The 18,230-nt window shown below is 41.2% G+C and overlaps 1 non-coding gene across 1 annotated transcript; it reads right to left on the bottom strand.

The window, feature by feature from the left end:
• Window positions 1-670: 670 nt before the first annotated feature.
• LOC114507193 lies at window positions 671-828 on the bottom strand. Its single transcript, XR_003685461.1, has one exon. It is a non-coding gene; the product is annotated as a U1 spliceosomal RNA (small nuclear RNA).
• Between the last annotated feature and the right edge of the window lie 17,402 nt (window positions 829-18,230).

The raw sequence follows: 18,230 nt of genomic DNA on the forward strand, positions 1-18,230 counted from the left end.
GGGGAATCCCCTATTAATTTAGGTTTCCTAATTGCAATGTACATGTAATGTGGGTGAAAAATAAACTTGTATAGTTTTGAGCCACTTCAGTTTTAGCATTATTTGTTATTGTAGCATTACCTAACATGTACTGACTAAAATAGAGCCCTTATTTTCCCAAGCACACAGTTTCATGAGGGCTTGAGCTCCAAAGTCATTTGCCCTTTCATGACCATACTGACATACCTACCTTTTAAGCTATTTTCTCTAGGGCAAGATAAATTGACAACAAGTGATCAAGGGTTTTTAGAGAGGTGGGGTTTTAGGTATCTAATACATGAAAGTCAGATTCCTGTGAAGTTTAAAGAAAGTCCAAATGGATGGTCATCTGCAGAAAGGACTGTCTTACACGTTTTCCCATGGGTGAACTCTTAGGTGAGGAGTATGTCTTCTTGGGTGGAGGAAGAGAGTGGAGATTAGAAGAGGGACAAAGGATGCTAATGAGACCTATTAGTCATGAAGAGATTTTTTTTCTTGCCTGGTTGGGGGTGAGGTCTCTCTGTGTGACTCACAGACCTAAAATTCTCCCACCTCAGTATTTTTCAAACTTACCAGATGATTATTAAAAATGAATTTCTGAAAATTACTTTCTTTTTTGTTTGCTTGCTTTTGTCATTGTTGTTTTGGTGCTGGGAAGAGGACAAAAGCATTCACTACCACAAATTATGCAGTTGAGTTTTCCACATTGGGGAAATTTCAGGGGTCAGTGCATCCAGAGTGCAGTGGATAAGCCTCGTCCTGGGGAAAACCACCTTCGTAATCAAGGGATCTCCCCTGCAAGGTAACTATAGAACCTAGTTTGAACCTGGTATTCAAGAAGCAGTACAGAAGAAAAATCAATAGGCCTAAGAAAAATAAAACTGGAAAAGGGGAATGACTTTGAGGAGACTCAGAAAGAGCCCAAATGGAAATGGATGCATGATACACTAGAAGGTCTATTTGTGTTACACAACGCTCTCTCTCGGTTATAAACTTGAGGAGCTTAAAAAAGAAGAGCAATTCTTCCTGGGCATCTGGCTTAAGTTATTCATGCCCAGTGAGGCTCTCCAGCAGTTTTCAACAGAATAAGCTTAAGTATATTATAGTAATATTAAATTCAACCACATAAAACAGAGACAGGGAATGTATTTTTAAAAAGAATTTCTTAATTTGTGGATGCAATGACATGATATCTGGCCTTTGTTTTACGATAATTCAGTGGGGGAAGACTATATGTAAAACAGAATTGGCCATGAATTAATTATGTTAGAGATGGATAATGGGGGCTCATTAAGTTATTCTCTTCATTAAAAAACAAAAACCTTACCACTTTTATCTATCCATATGATTATAATCATTCACTGAGAGCTGCCTTCTAAAGGGAATGACCATAGAATTTGATGATGGGATGTGTAAATAATTTTCACTAAAATTGGCCATCATTATACATAACTGCAAAAAGGCATATTAAAAAAACCCTACCTCATTCTCCACTGCCCTTCCATACACCTCTGTACTTTAGTTGAAATAAATAGGAATTAATAAATAAAAAGCTATTTAAATGCTAAGTTAAAAATATTCATAGATTAATGTCAACACAACATGAACAGTAAGCATTGGTGTTGTAGTCAAACCTATACTACATAGTATTTGGGTCAAATACATTTAAGAAAGTTTAATGCTGGCTGGTGTGGGTCAGTTGGTTGGAGCATTGTACCTAAGGGCTGCGGGTTTGATTTCCAGTCAGGGCACATGCACAGATTGTGGGCTCATTCCCCAGTTGGGGTGTGTGCAGGAGGTGGCTGATCTGGATTGGTGTTTCTCTCTCCAATTGATGTTTCTTTCTCTCTCTGTCCCTTCCCTTCTCTCTCAAATAAGAATAAAATAAAACTTAAAAAAAAAAGAAAGAAAGAAACATCCTGGCTGGTGTGGCTCAGTGGACTGAGCACCGGCCTGTGAACTGAAGGGTTGCCAGCTCAACTACCAGTCAAGGCACATGCTCGGGTTGCAAGCCAGGTCCCCGGGTGGGGTGTGCAAGAGGCAACCACACATTGATATTTCTATCCCTCTCTTCCTCCCTCCCTTCACCTCTTCCTAAAAATAAATAAATAATCTTTAAAACAATTAAGGAAAAAAAAGGAAACACCTTGTGTAGCTATAACTATATCTCTAAATGTTAATTGGTATAAATATTTTATTTTTTTTCATTGAATCCTAATAAAAGTGTTACATATAATTCAGTGTGTAAACTATTCAAGTATTAATTATTAATCTTTTTTGAATTGATTTTTAAGAAAAAAAGGAAGAGGGAGTGAGAGAGAAACATCAGTTTGTTGTTCCACTTATTTATTCATTCATTGGTTGATTTTTTAAAATATATTTTATTGATTATGCTATTACACTTGTCCCATTACCCCCCTTTATTCCCCTCCACCCTTCACACCCTCTCCCACCCACATTCCCCCCTTTTAGTTCATGTCCATGTGTCATAAGTGCTTTAGCTTCTACATTTCCCATACTATTCTTGCCCTCCCCCTGTCTATTTTCTACCTACCATCTATGTTTCTTATTCTCCATACCTTTTCTCCCTCTCTCCTCCTCCTCCTCCCCTGTTGCTAACCCTCCATGTGATCTCCATTTCTATGGTTCTATTCCTGTTCTAGTTGTTTGCTTAGTTTCTTTTTGTTTTTGTTTTAGGTGTGGTTGGTAATAATTGTGAGTTTGCTGTCATTTTACTATACATGTTTTTTTATCTTCTTTTTCTTAGATAAATCCCTTTAACAGTTCATATAATAAGGGCTTGGTGATAATGAACTCCTTTAACTTGACCTTATCTGAGAAGCACTTTATCTGCCCTTCCATTCTAAATGAAAGTTTTGCTGGATAGAGCAATATTGGATGTAGGTCCTTGCCTTTCATGACTTGGAATCCTTCTTTCCAGCCCCTTCTTGCCTGTAAGGTCTCTTTTGAGAAATCAGCTGACAGTCTGATGAGAAGTCTTTTGTAGGTGACTGTCCCCTTATCTCTTGCTGCTTCTAGGATTCTCTCCTTCATTTTTACCTTGGCTAATGTAATGATGATGTGCCTTGGTGTGTTCCTTCTTGGGTCCAACTTCTTTGGGACTCTCTGAGCTTCCTGGACTTCCTGGAAATCTATTTTCTTTGCCAGATTGGGGAAGTTCTCCTTTATTATTTGTTCAAATAACTTTTCCACTTGTTGCTCTTCCTCTTCTCCTCCTGGTACCCCTATAATTCAGATGTTGGAACGTTTAAAGATGTCCTGGAGGTTCCTAAGCCTCTTCTCATTTTTTTTTTGAATTCTTATTTCTTCATTCTTTTCTGATTGTATGTTTATATCTTCCTTCTGGTCCACTCCATTGATGTGAGACCCAGCTTCCATTCCATCACTAGTGGTTCCCTATGTATTTTTCTTCATTTCACTCAGGTAGCCTTTATTTTTTCATGTAATTTGCAACCAAAATCAAGCAATTCTGTGAGCATCCTGATCACCAGTGCTTTGAACTGTGCATCTGATAGGTTGGCTATCTTTCAGTCACTTTAAAAAAGTGGTTGAGGGGCTTTCATTTCTGTTTGAGCCATCTCCCACCCCCCACCCCTTTGGTCTGGTCTGGCATGTTACAAGTGAGGGGCAGAGCCTTAGGTGTTCACCAGGGCGGGGCACCCAGTCGCTGGGTTATGACATTGTATGTGTGGGCAGGGGCCGAGAGGGAACAGTGGAGCTTTCTCTGCTCTCTGTCAGCCCTCAGTCCCTTCTGCTGCTTCCCCCGAGCAAACTGGGCCCCTCTGGTGCCAGTTCCCATGTGGGTGGGTTTGTGCACCCTGTGGGACTTTCCAACGACCTCTCCTGTGAGGCTGGAGTCTCTCCCTGTGCCTCAACCCCCACAGGTGTTTTCAATCAGTGTCCCAAGGCTCTATTTCCTAGTGCTGGGATCCTGGGTTGCGTGAAGTGCCTTGCTTCATGATCACCACCTCGCTGGGTCTGCTGGTTGCCACTCTTCAGGCAGGGTCTGCCTGCTGCTGCTTGAGTGCTCAGGGTCCGCCCGCTGCAATCTTGCACACCCCGAGATGCCTTATGTGCCCAGTCCCAACACTCTCTGCTCTCTGTGCCACACCCGCGCCCAGCTACCCGACTCCGCCCCTCCTATCAGTCTGGATGAACATGTCTATTTTAACTCCTTGGTTGTCCAATTTCAATACAGTTCAATTTTCTGTCAGTTCTGGTTGTTATTCTGTTTCTAAATTGTTGTTGTCCCTATCTTGGTTGTGCGAGGAGGCACAGTGTGTCTACCTATGCCTCCATCTTGGCCGGAGGTCCCCATCGGTTGATTTTTATATGTCCCTTGACCAGAGATCAAACCTGCAACCTTGGCACATTGGGATGATGTTCTAACCCAGGGGTGTCCAACTTGTGGCCCTAGATGGCTGTGAATGCAGCCCAACACAAAATCATAAATTTACTTAAAATATGATGAGAATTATTTGTGAAACAACACTAGAGTGGATGAAGCCTAGAATCAAATTAATGATTTGGTCCTGGCTGGTGTAGCTCAGTGCTGTCTGAGCTGAATGCAGTCTGTGAAACAAAGGGTCACCAGTTCGATTCCCAGTTGGAGCACATGCCTGGGTTGCAGGCCCAGGTCTATGGGGTGCGTGAGAGGCAAACACACATTGATAATTCTCTCCTTCTCATTCTCTTTCTCTTCCCCTTTCTCTAGAAATGAATAAATAAAATCTTTTTAAAATATATTTTTTAAAAGATTTTTATTTATTTATAGAGAGGGAAGGGAGAGAGATAGATAGAGAGAAACATCAATGTGTGGTTGCTGGAGGTCATGGCCTGCAACCCATGCATGTACCCTGACTGGGAATTGAACCTGCAACACTTTGATTCACAGCCCACACTCAATCCACTGAGCTACGCCAGCCAGGGCAATAAAGTCTTTTTAAAAAATCCAATGATTTGGAACATGAGGAATGAAAAAACAACCAATTAGAAAAACAAGAAGAAAAAAGAATTTTAAAAAACGAGGATAGTATAAGCAGCCTCTAGGACAATTTCAAGAGTTGCAACATTCTCATCATAGGGGTGCCAGAAGAAGAAGAGAAAGAGCAAGAAATTGGAAATCTATTTGAAAAAATAATGAAAGAAAACTTCCTAATTTGGTGGAGGAAATAGACATCAAGTCCAGAAAGCAGCAAGAGAAAAGCAGTTATGTACAGGGAAGTTCACGTAAGAATGTTAGCTGATTTCTCAAAAGAAACTTTGCAGGCTAGAATGGATTGGCAAGAAATATTCAAAGTCATGAAAATCAAGAACCTACAGCCAAGATTACTCTACCCAGCAAAGCTATCATTTAGAATAAAAGGGCAAACTTCTGGTCAAAATGGAGGCATAGGTAGATGTACTTTGCCTCCTCCCACAACCAAAAGAAGGACAACAACAAATTTAAAAATAAAAAACAACAAGAACTGCCAGAAAAATCGAACTGTATGGAAGTCCAACAACCAAAGATTTAAAGAAGAAGCATTCATTCAATCCAGTAGGAGGGGCGGAGATGGACAGCTGGGGTGGAGAGGACTTGTGGCAAGGCAGTGGCTGGAGGACTGGGGTGGACAAGGTGGTGGCTTGTGGACCAGGCAAGGTGGTGGTGGGCAGAGAGGGTGATTTCACATTTGCATGTGGATAAACAGAGGAAAAACTGGGGAGCAAGACAGGCCTTGCAACCCAGGGTTCCAGCACTTGGAAATAAAGCCCCAAAACCTCTGACTGGAAAAACTTGTGGGGGTTGTGGCAGTGGGAGAAGCTCCCAGCCTCACAGGAGAGTTCACTGGAGACACCCACAGGGTCCTAGAACGTATACAAACCTACCAACCCGGGAATCAGCACCACAAGGGCCCTATTTGCTTGTGGGTAGTGGAGGAAGTAACTGAAAGCCAGCAGAGAGTCCAGCAAGTGGCATTGTTCCCTTTTGGACCCCTCTCCCACATACACTGCCACAACATAGCGACTTTGGTGGTCCTGCCCTGGCAAATACCTAAGGCTTTCCCTTTTACTACATAATAGGTATGCTGAGACAAAAAACAAAAAACCAAAAATCCCCAAAATGGCCCAAATGAAAGAACAGATAAAAGCTTCAGAAAAATTGCAGCTCAGTGACAAAGAGATAGCCAGCTTATTAGATGCACCATTCAAAACACTGGCAATCAGGGTGTTCACAGAATTGGTTGAGTATGGTCACAAAATAGAGGAAAAACTGAAGGCTATGAAAAGTGAATTAAGGGAAAATGCACAGGGAATCAACAGTGATGGGAAGGAAACAAGGACTCAAATCAATGGTTTGGACCAGAAGGAAGAAACAAATATTCAACCAGAACAGCATGAAGAAAGAAGAATTCAAAAATTTGAGAAGCTTAGGAAACTCCAGGACAACTTTAAACATTACAATATCTGAATCATAGGGGTGCCAGAAGGAGAAGAGGAAGAGCAAGAAATTGAAAACTTACTTGAAAGAATAATGAAGGAGAACTTCCCTAATATGGCAAAGGAAGTAGACTTCTAGGAAGTTAAAGAAGCTCAGAGACTCCCAAAGAAGTTGGGCCCAAGGAAACACTCACCAAGGCATCATCATAATTACATTACCCAAGGTTAAAGATGAGGAGAGAATCTTAAAAGCAGGAAAAGAAAAAAAGACAGTTACCTACAAAGAAGTTCCCATAAGACTATGAGCTGATTTCTCCAAAGAAATCTTGCAGGCAGGAAGGGGCTGGAAAGAAGTATTCTAAGTTATGAAAAGCAAGGACCTACATCCAAGATTACCCTCTCCAGCAAAGCTATCATTTAGAAGGGAAGGGCAGGTAAGGTGCTTCCCAGATAAGGTCAAGTTAAAGGAGTTCATCATCACCAAGCTCTTATATGAAATGTTAGCGACTTATATAAGGAAAAGAAGAAGATCAAAAACTATGAACAGTAAGATGACAACAAACTCATAGCTATCAAGAATTGAACCTAAAAAACAAAAACAAACTAAGCAAACAACTAGAAGAGAAACAGAATCACAGAAATAGAGATCACATGGAGGGTTATGAGTCGGGGGGGGGGAGGGGGAGAATGGGAGAAAAGATACAGGGAATAAGAAGCATAATTGGTAGGTACAAAATATGCAGGGGGAAGTTAAGAATAGTACAGGAAATGTAGAAACCAAAGATCGTATATGTACGACCCATGGACATGAACTAAGGGGGGAAATGTGAGTGGGAGGTAGGTGCAAGGTGGAGGGGAATGATGGGGGGGGAATGGGACAACTGTAATAGTGTAATCAATAAAATATATTTTAAAAAATAGAAAAAAGTATAAAAGGGAAGATCAAGAGTTTCCCAGATAAGAAAAAACTAAAGAAGTCCATAATCATCAAACCATTATTGTATGAAAGGTTAAAAGGACTTATTTAAGAAAAAGAAGATCAAAACCATGAAAATAAAATGGCAAGAAATGCAAATCTATCTAACAGGAAAAAGTTGGTTCGTGCTGTCTGTCACTACTAGAACCAGTAAGTAGAGACAAGGATTGAATCTTTATAGGTCCTTTATTCAGATGCCAGGAATCTGAGAAGAGGGTAGGCTAAAAAACTTCTTAACATCTCATTTTAAGCTGACCTTTTAATAAGGAGAAGAAAGGGTAGGTAAGGGGATTGGGGAAAAGGTTAATTGCATAAAAGTTGCAGTCACACAGGGATTTTCCTAGTAGTTCTTTATCTGTTGGTCAACAATTCTTTATCTGCCTCACAGTTTCCTCGATGGAACACAAGGGCTCAGATACCATCTCCCTCTGCTTGCAGATCCCCTGGGGCACACAAGTTGAATTGCTTGTGGTCTTCATTCCAGTTCCTAGAATAATAGCTTTTCACCCGCATTAATCACTTAACCCTATCAACCAAGGCTAAAATCTTTAATCTTGAGTTACCCTATTAACCCCAGTCCCTTAAGACCTTGCAGTCAAGACAAAGGTAGGGGTGGGGCTGTAGTCATCTGACATCTTGACGTAGCTGGAAGATCCACTTTCCAGAATCACAAGGCTATTCTCAGTTCCTCAGGACAGGACAGCTGGCTTCCTCCAGAGTGAGTAATCAAAGATGACACAAGTGTTCTCCCTCTAGGGGGCACACCCATGTCTTTCCAGTCCCCCTTTTCTTACCCCCAGGTGCATTACCCCTGCCTTTCTATCTCTTAAACTCCAAGGACCCCATCTACTACCTCAGTAACTTTCTAAGTAAACTTTCTCTTACATTTTGGAAAAACAAAAACAAAGATAACACAAGCTAAGCTGCAAAGGCCTTTCATCATCATTTCTATTGTCTGTTACACAAGTCACCCCTGACCCCATTCAGTGTGAGAGGAGACTGCAACTGGGGCTAGAATATCAGGAGGCAGGGATCCCCGTGGATCATCTTGGAGACTGAATACCATACCACACAAACAAAGATATGAGCTAACATATCTGTAGTGCTTATTTTGAGTTAGGCACTGTCCTAATGTATTAGTACATTTCATTCTCCCTATAACCCTGTAAGATAAATATTTGGGGGGTGGGGTAGAGAGTAAAGTTTTAATTTACTCTCTAAGAAAGGAGAGGAGCATGGCTTGGAGAGATACACCAGCACTGAGGGATGGGGGTTTTGAGCTTTTATTGGATTATAATCGGATTAAATAGGGTGGGAGGGGGTTGCTTCTTGTGCCTCTGGGTTGTTGGAATGTGGTAACCAGAGGCTGCAGTTTGTTCCAATGTTGTCTTCTGCCTGGGGCTGTAGGGCGAGGTTAGTTCTATTCTTGCTTTCCAGTAATTTCTAGTCCTGAGGACATAAACTCAGAAGAGTAAAACCGCAATCACGTTTAACGAGGTCATAGGCCTGCTAGGCAAGTGGTGTCACGTAAGCAAATGGTGCTGGCTTTGTCCTTTCATTCTCCTGCTCTGGTTTTAAAATGGCTTAATTCTTAATGACCTGAGCTGGTTCTGGTTCTGGGGAGCAGGGACAAAGATCTCTTCTTCTGTAACTACTTCAGGTAGACCTGCCCCTGCCTGTGGGTCTAAGTATGGGTCATTAAGGAGAAGAGTGTGGAATTGGGCAGCCCAAAAAGTGAGAGCTGTGGCCAGAGGTCATTTGTGGAGGGAATCTCCCAGAGCCTAGGTGCTCTGTTGAATGAAGGATATGAGACAGTTGAGGAGACATGACCTAAAAACAAGAATAAAGAAAAAAGCTGCTATAGATCCTAGGAAGGGAATTAGCCAGGAAAACTAAGACCAGATATTGGCCTTAAAATCCCCCAAAGAGAGAGGCAAAGTACTAGGTAAATTCTGTATGGCTGACAGTGCATCAGTAGTTCTCAGATTCCAAATCAAAGGGTGAGGGCAAAAAATGAAACATTAGCTTAAAAGAAAACTAGAAAAACTAAGATTCAATCAGTTTGTAGGTGACCATTGGACATTGTGATTTCCATTGAAACACATTTTCTCTCCCCAAATCACCCTCATTTTGTTAAAGAGACTGCTTATGAGTCCAGTTTCAACTTGGCCTGATTATTTTAATGAACACCATCAGAATAGTAATTGATCATATAGGCTCTTTTATTTTTTTTAATTTTCAAAAGATTTTATTTCTTTATTTTTAGACAGAGGGGAAGGGAAAGAAAAAGAGGGAGACAAACATCCGTGTGTGGTTGTCTCTCTTGCGCCTCCCTACTGGGAGCCTGGCCTGCAAGCCAGGCATGTGCCCTGACTGAGAATCGAATCAGCGACCCTTTGGTTTGCAGGCCTGCAATCAATCTGCTGAGCTACACCACCCAGGGCTGTATATATATATAGGCTCTTTTAAATCTGCTTTGCTGGAATTTTACAAGGAACCTTCAGATTGAGCTTTAATGAGCCTCTCAGGGCAAAGAAACCAAGGCACATAATTGCCATATGTCTTTGTCTGAAATACCTATAAGTTTGGGTGGATTCCTCAAGTTCTTGAGGTCCCCATAATGTCGTGAGCTTCCTTCATTGCCATTTCTTAGGAAAGCAACCTTTGTTCCTTACCTGGAAAGACAACTATGAAGCATGTGACCAAGCAAGGAACCAGGCCATTTCTCCAAGGGGCTCTTATTTGCTTCAAAAGTCAATCTTAATTTCTTAAAGCTTTTTGGTGACATCCAGAGTCCAGGCATGACTCTTTTGATTATGACACTCCAGACAAAAACTTGGTTAATAAAACCACATTTGGAAACTGGTGCTATTATAAAGAGAACAGTTTCTTACTGGGTTTATGCAAACGAACAGATTGCCAAAAAAAATAATACTCATAAAGAGTTGCTGAATTCTGTAAGGATTGGGTAGGAAGAAAAATAGAGATATTTCAGTATTCTTATGTGAGTATCATATACGAATTGTTCTAGGGAAAAAACACATTTTCTTATATCAGTCACTGGCCAGGAAGATGGATAAGGAGGAGGCTTTGAGCAGAGTCTGGAGAGGTGGAGAAGGATTAGAATCCTCTCTCCAGACCTCATAGAGTTAGGGGGTTAGCGCAGGATGAGCTTCCGCTGCCCATTGCTCCTCTAGTTACGAGTCTCAGAAAGCCAGAGAAGAGGTAGAAATAGACAGTGTTCCATATATGGACCACCAAAATGTTAGGGCGGTTGGTAACATGGGCTGTGAAAGAATTCACAAAGAGAAGAAAGCGTTGAGAGTAAAGTTTTTGTTCTACTCTCCAAGAAATGAGAGGGGCATATTGTGGAGAGATACATCAGCCAAGGTAACTTTTGTTCTTATTGTTGTTTACACATGAAGAAATTGAAGCACAGAGAAGTTCAGCTACAGGTCCAAGGCTCCACAGCTAGTAGGCATGGAGGTGTAACAGGGAATATTGGGGTCCCCCAAAATGGGGAAGTTACCCCACTAACCTGGTTGGGGAAAGAGGAAGTGGAACAGAGTCACTGAGAGTTACTTTGCATATCTAAAGAACTTGGCCAGTGTTTCAGTAATGTTAAATAGCTGTGCCTGCTCTGAGCAGGGAGATGGGTGTGACTCTAACCCATGATGCCATGTACCAGAGGGGCTTTCTGCACCCACTCACGTACGTGGCTTGGAGGCAGTTCCTATGCCAAGGGGAGATGCCTGCCTGGACTAACAATGGAGCTGAGAAAGGCAGGAGGGGCCAGACTACTGGCAGGTGTAACCCAATGTGGGAGGAGTTGGAAATGGGGTTATGGAGGAAGATCCGCACTTAGGCATGGGGACAGCCAGGTGCTCTCTGTCAGCCAGGCTGGAACTCTGGACCATGTGGGAAGGAAAGTAGGAGAGCCATGAGAAGCTCTCCCTCTCATGTGCTCTTGACCACACAGCTTATAAAGGAGCAGAAAAGCAGGGTGTAGCGGCTGTGCAGGGTCTTGGCCACACAGTTTGAAAGGATGTGGTAGGACTCCCACCAGCCCACCATGAGAATTGGGTTTTTGATTAAGTGCAGGAGCCTAGCCGGCAAGAGCACGGACAACTGAAAGAAGCTGGAATACAGATGGGAATCTGCCCAGCTAAGCTACAGACTTCTGTTTCTTTTCTAGAGAGATGGTACCTCTGACTGGCCTGCTTTGGCAAGGGGAGGCAGGACTGTGTTTGTTGGTGATTTTTTGTTTATAAAGAACATGGGATTTAAGGGCAGAATTTGGCCATTGTTCTAAACCTGTAGACCTTTTGAATAAATAGTTCTTTTCCTTTTCATAAGACTCTGGTGCTGGGAGTTACAGTTCTTATTGGCGGTGGGCAATAGAACCCAGAGGTTCTGTTACAGAGGCAGACATTGAACTCAGGAATCCTGGCACCAAAGTCTAGCTGTCAACCAGGATATACCACTGCCTCCATGGGGCACTGAAACAAGGAGGATTAAATCAAGAGTTAGAAGATAAGGGAACCTGGCTGGCATGACTCAGTGGAATGAGTGCCAGCCTGTGAACCAAAGGGTTGCTGGTTTGATTCCCAGTCAGGGCACATGCCTGGGTTTCAGGCAAGGTCTGTAATAGGGGGTGTGCAAGAGTTAACCACACATTGATATTTCTCTCCCTCTCTCCTCTCTAAAAATAAATAAATAAAATATTTTTAAAAAGAATATAAAGGAAAAACTTTTTTTCTACTGACTTTATTTGGGTGACATTGGTTAATAAAATTATATAGGTTTCACGTGTACAATTCTATAACACATCATCTATATATTATATTGTGTGTTCACCGTATCATGTCAGGTATCCTTCCATCACCATTTATCTCCCCATACTCTCCTCTACCTCCCTTTCACCCCCTTTCCTTCTGTTGTCTGTCTATGAGGGTTTTGTTTTTGTTTTGGGGGTTGTTTTTTTTTTCTTAATCCCTTCACCTTTTTTACTCGACCCCGACAGCTGCCAGTTTGTTCCCTGTATCTATGAGTCTGTTCCTATTTTGTTAATTTATGTTGTTAAGGGAAAAACTTTTAGAGCAAGAAAAAGAAAAGCAGGGAGAGGAAGAGAGAAAGTCAGTGAAAATAAAAGAATAAAGTAGATCAATAAATGACAATGTTTTAAAATGGAAGCCATAGAAGGCAAGAAGAAAAAACAGGAGAAAATTATAGCTTAAATTTCTGCAAAGTAAGATTAAGAGTTTTAAAAAGAGCCATGGCTGGTGTGGCTCAGCAGACTGAGCGCCAGCCTGCAAACCAAAGGGTTACCAGTTTGATTTGAGGCCAGGTCCCCAGTGTGGGGGTCGTGAGAGGCAATCACACATTGATGGTTCTCTCCCTCTCTTTCTCCCTCCCTTCCCCTCTCTCTTAAACACACACACATATATAAATAAGATCTTAAAAAATAAATTACACAACTTTAAAAAAAGAGTTTTAAAAAGAACAAGCAGTCAAAAAAAAAAAATCAAGGGAGAGCATAAAGCTACAGTACAAGGAAAGAAGATTGACAAGGGTAGAGAAAAACAGAAACCAAACCCAAGCCTAAAAGATAATCAGTGAGGAGGTCAAGAAGGATGGAGAGGGTAGACAGTCTTGCTAGAGGCAGCTGAGGAGGGACTGAAAGAGGGTTTTGTGGATGAAAAGAGGCCACATACCAAACTTGGCAAGTCAGAGGAGGCCTACAAACTCAGAGACCTAAAGTAACCACATAGGATGATCTGAAATTAAAAACTTTTTTTTCACTAAAAGCAGGTCAGGAGGAGCAGTCATTCAAAGTCAGTCTTTACCTTAATTAAGCCAGTTTATTGTCTTTTTGCCTCAATGATAACTTTCCTTTGGAATGTCAAGGTCACTTTCCAAGCCCCTGGGGCACGACCACCACACCAGAGCAGACACCACAAATCCCCTCATTGTTGTTAATTGTTGACTGTTCACTATCCTGTACCCACCTATGTAAAAGAAGCATGCGTGTATCATTTTATTTTTTTACCCAATCTCAGACGTTTCCCTGCTTTGTTTTCTCCTTCCTCCCTAATCTATCACCAGTGTATTTTCATGTAACCCATTTACATCTCTTCTTTTGATTGTAATATACAAAATAAGGTGCAAAACTGCCATTTTCCGGAGCATTTCCTCAATCCACTGAGGTCTTGCTTACCGGCAATTGCCCTCAGTTTAGCTCAAATAAACTCACAAAAATTCTCTACAGGTTCAAATGTCTCTTACATTGCCAGTTTTTAGGACACTTCAAGCTCCTAGCCTGTCCCAAAACACATAGGAAAGCTTTAGGAACTCTCCTCACCTGCTACCTCCATTCTCTGGGGCTCCAGTCCCATTAGCCGAGCCTCTTACTTCCAGCTCAGGAGCCTGGGACGGAGTTCTCTGGAACACTGCTTCTCACAGTGGGCTCCTTGAACCAGCGACATCTCATCACTGAAGCTTGTTAGAATGCAGAGCCTCAGGCCTCGCCTGGGGCCCACTGACTGATTCAGCATCTGCATTTTAACAAGATCCCAGGGGATCTGCATGTACATTAACATTGGCAAAGTGCTGCTTCACAAGAAATAGCACATTTCTTTCTTTGATTCTTAATTCATGACATTTTAAATATTCAAAGAAGTATAAGAATAACGCAGCAAATGCTTAGGAACCTACAATTCAGATATTACAACTGTTAGCATTTTGACAAATTTACTTCAGATCTACCTTTTTTTCTTAAAACATTAGAGGTGTACCTGGCTGGTGTGGCTCAGTGGCTTGAGTGCTGGCCTGGGAACTGAAAAGGTCACTGGTTGGAATCCCAGTCAGGGCACATGCCTGGGCTGCAGGCCAGGTTCCCAGTTGGGGGCATGTGAGAGGCAACTGATGAATGTATCTCTCGCATGTTTCTCTCCTTTCTTTCTCACTCCCTTTCCCTCTCTCTAAAAGTAAATAAATAAAAATTTTTAAAAAATCAATAGAGGTATAGTTTCTTTCCACCCTGACTGCTCTCTCAGTTCTTTTTCCTTACCAGGAGCTAGCTGCTGCTATGAAGTTGGTATGCTTCCTTCCCTGTATTTGCAATCTTTATTATGAATGATAGAATTCATAAACACAGAATTGGGTTGTGTCATTTCATTTTACATAAATAATATCATGCTCTATAGATCTTTTTGCAACTTGCCTTTTTAACTTAGCATTGAGTGTTAAAGTTTTATTCATTGTGTACAGGCTGAGTTCCCTCATTTTAATAGCTGTATAGAATTCCTTTAGTTGCATTTTGTAAAATGTATTCATCAGTTCTTCTTTTGAGTAACATTTAGGCTGTTCCCAAATTTTTTGCTATTACAACAAAAAAATAAGCTGAAATGGACATTTCAGGTCTCTGTGCACACACATGAGAGTTTCACCACTGCAAACATCTAGGAGAGGGTTTTCAGTTACCCCATATTTAGATTCATTAGATATTGTCAATTGCTTTCCAAAAATGGTTGAGCCAATTTACTCCTGCCAACCACGTGCAAACTTTCTTCCATTTTCAAATCTTTATCCACACTTGATTGTGTTGTTGTTTTAAACACTATGGGCTGGCTAACCAAATACCTAACCCTTTCTATGTGGCTTTGTTCTATTATAGGTATTGGAAAACTAATGTTGATGTAAGAACATCCAAACTGGTAGAGAATTTTTTTTGAGCTTATTTAGCCACACTGACTACAATTGCCAGAAAGCAGGATCTCAAATGCTTCCAAGAAATGCCAATGTGCAGTTTTTTTATGCATTTGGAGTTAAGGACTGAACTTCAGGAAGATTGCATGAAGATGGGAGAAAGCAAGGTGGGGACTGGATTACAGGATGGTTAACAAGATTATATGCTCCCTTTCCGATGGTTATGCCTATGCCTCCTAGGGGTCTGCAAAAGAGGAATATTCTGGCAATTTCAAAGGTGTGTTAACCTAGATGCACAAGAACAAGGGACAGGGCTGGCTTAAAAACCTTTCCCTAAAGAAGGTATCAGCCTGAGGTGTGACTACCCACCACGACCTGCCAAGTTAGGAATTTCTGATCAGATCGCCCTGTGAGGTTACTTTCAGTTCAATTTATTACAGCACCCCTTTTTTATCCACTCTCTTCCCTTTAATCTGGGGTGAACATATAACAGTTCTGTACACTCTCTTTCATGTTTTATTAAAGAAAAAATTAGAAGCAAAATTGGCCAAATATCAATGTTTGTTACTGAGACCAGAAAAGCTGGTGTTCGTGCTGCCTGTCACCTACCAGACCCAATAAACAGAGACAGGGACTGAATGTTTATGGGCACTTTATTCAGACAGTGGGCGATCTGAGAAGAGGACGGGTTTATACCCTAACAGACTGTCTTAAATTCCACTTAAAAAATGGCCCTTTTATAAGGAGAACAAAGAGTGGGTAAAGGGTTTGGAATTCAGGGAAAAGTTAATTGGATTAAAAAACTGCAGCATTCTCGCCTTGAGCGGTAGTCATCTCACCTGGAGCACAATGGCTCAGAAACCACCTTGATTGCTTGCAATCCTCCTGAGGCACAAAGGTGGAACTGCTTGGGGCCTGGAGGCAGGGTGAGTCATACCTTCAGCTCCTGGAACAATAGCTTTTACACACATTGATTACTAAGTTTATCAGCTATTACTTAAATTAAACTTTTCCAACTTTCCAGTCTCCCATCATTACAAATTGATTGTACATACTCACACATAAGTGTTGAGTTATATCATTTCCTGATGTTTGAAGTACTTTGTAAGGCAAAAGTGGGCTGGGAGGATTTTAAAGCTTTTGTTTTTCTGACCAAGACAATCACTGCATTCACTTTGATCTGTCTTCCCCGATGTTGGCTTTAGAACTTGGTGAGATGCAGCAAGGCTTGTCAGGTACTTTGCAAGCAAGTGGTTGAGCTACTGAGCTGAAGCCCTTGGTCACCTACCGACATCCAGACTTCTTGTTTTGTGAGAAAAAGAATCTGGTGCCTGTGAATCATTGTTACTTTAGGTCTTCTGTTACTTGGCACCTAATGCTTAAAATAGCCAGGTTTGCTAATTTTGACAATCTGATGGATGTAAATGGTTATCCCCTCCTTTTAATATGCATTTCCCTTCTTACTAAAGATGACCTTCATTTCATATGTTTATATGTTTCACGTGTTTATTGGTCATAGAAATCATTCCTTTGCCTATTTTCTTTTTTAGGTTGTGTGTCTTTTCCCCATAACTTGTAGGTTTAAAAATATTCTGGATACCAATTATTACTCATTAAATATATTTCGAATTGTATCTCCCAATGTGTAATTTCTCTTTTTCTGGTTTTATTGAGAAATAATTAACATACATCACTGTATAAACTTAAAGCATATAGCATGGTGGTTTGATTTACCAATATTGTGAAATGATCACCATAATAGGTTTAGCTAACGTAAAAATAATCATAGACATAATTCAGATGTTCAGCTAACATATAAATAATCCTCCAAGTTTGCTCTCCTTCCTGGGAGCAGGGCCACATCTTTCTTCCCTCTTAGGCATACATCTTCTAAACTGTAAGTGTCCCCCCAAGACTTGCAACCAGGGGAGCAGTAGGCAGCAGCAGCTCGCCCCCAGATAACCCCCTGAACCTATCTCCAGGGTCCCCTTTTCTCTGACTTTCCAGTGAGCCTGTGGCTTCTTCTAGCCTAAGCCCTTTCTTGTTTCACTGTCTGGAGCTTTAATAAACATATTATCAAGATAAAATATATAAAAAAGAGATAATCCTCCAATATTTTTTTGAAAGTTTTACTTTTAATATTAATTTTCAATTAATTTTAATATTTAAGCTTTTGAACCAGTTGGAATTTGTTTTGGATGTGATATGAGCTAGGTAAAGAACACTAAAAATGAGAGGGAGCTGGGCCTTGTCAAGACCTTGATTTCCAATTTCTAGCCTCCAGAACTGTGAGAGAATAAATGTCTGCTCTTTTTGTAAAAAGGTTTAATTAATTAATTAATTAATAGATAGAGGTGAAGGGAAGGAGAAAGAGAGAGACAGAGAAACACCAATGTGTGGTTGCCTCTCAAGCAACCCCTACTGGGACCTGGCATGTGACTTGATTGGGAATCAACTGGCGACCCTTTGGTTTGCAGGCCGGTGCTCAATCCACTGAGCCACACCAGCCAGGGCTATTTTTGGTAAAACTCCTAACCGATTTTAAAATAATAAATAAATAAATAAATAAATAAAAATAAAAAAAAAGAATGACAAAAAAAAAACAACAACAAAAAACTCCTAACCGAAAAAGTGGGTTAAAGTATTCTCTCCTATTTGTAGTATGTTGAGTATGCCCTACTCACATCTTCTGGGAGACCATTCTGGGTGGCTGGACCCACTTTCAAAATGCCTACTCTGTGTCTCCATGCCTAAGGCCTCCCCAGACCCTTTCAAAACCTAGGCAGGCTGCTTTGCCCCAGAGAAGGGAAATCTGGATGTGCTAGGGAACCACAGCTCAGGGATCAGTTCTCAAGCTATGACCTTCTTTAGGCAAGTGGAGTACAGATCCCCCAGCTCCCTCCCCCCTTGGGATAATTTTGAGGGTCTACTTCAGAGGAAACCCAAACAAGAAGTCTAAGTGTTTTCACAAAATGGTTGCTGAATTTGAACTTATCATTTGTTTGTTTCTGAATCTATTGAGGTGACTGTTGGTTTTTGCTTCTTTAATCTGCAGCTGAGTAAATTACATTGCTGTTTTCTAGTGGTC

Source organism: Phyllostomus discolor, chromosome 9, assembly GCF_004126475.2.
Source record: "Phyllostomus discolor isolate MPI-MPIP mPhyDis1 chromosome 9, mPhyDis1.pri.v3, whole genome shotgun sequence".
NCBI lineage: Eukaryota > Metazoa > Chordata > Mammalia > Chiroptera > Phyllostomidae > Phyllostomus > Phyllostomus discolor.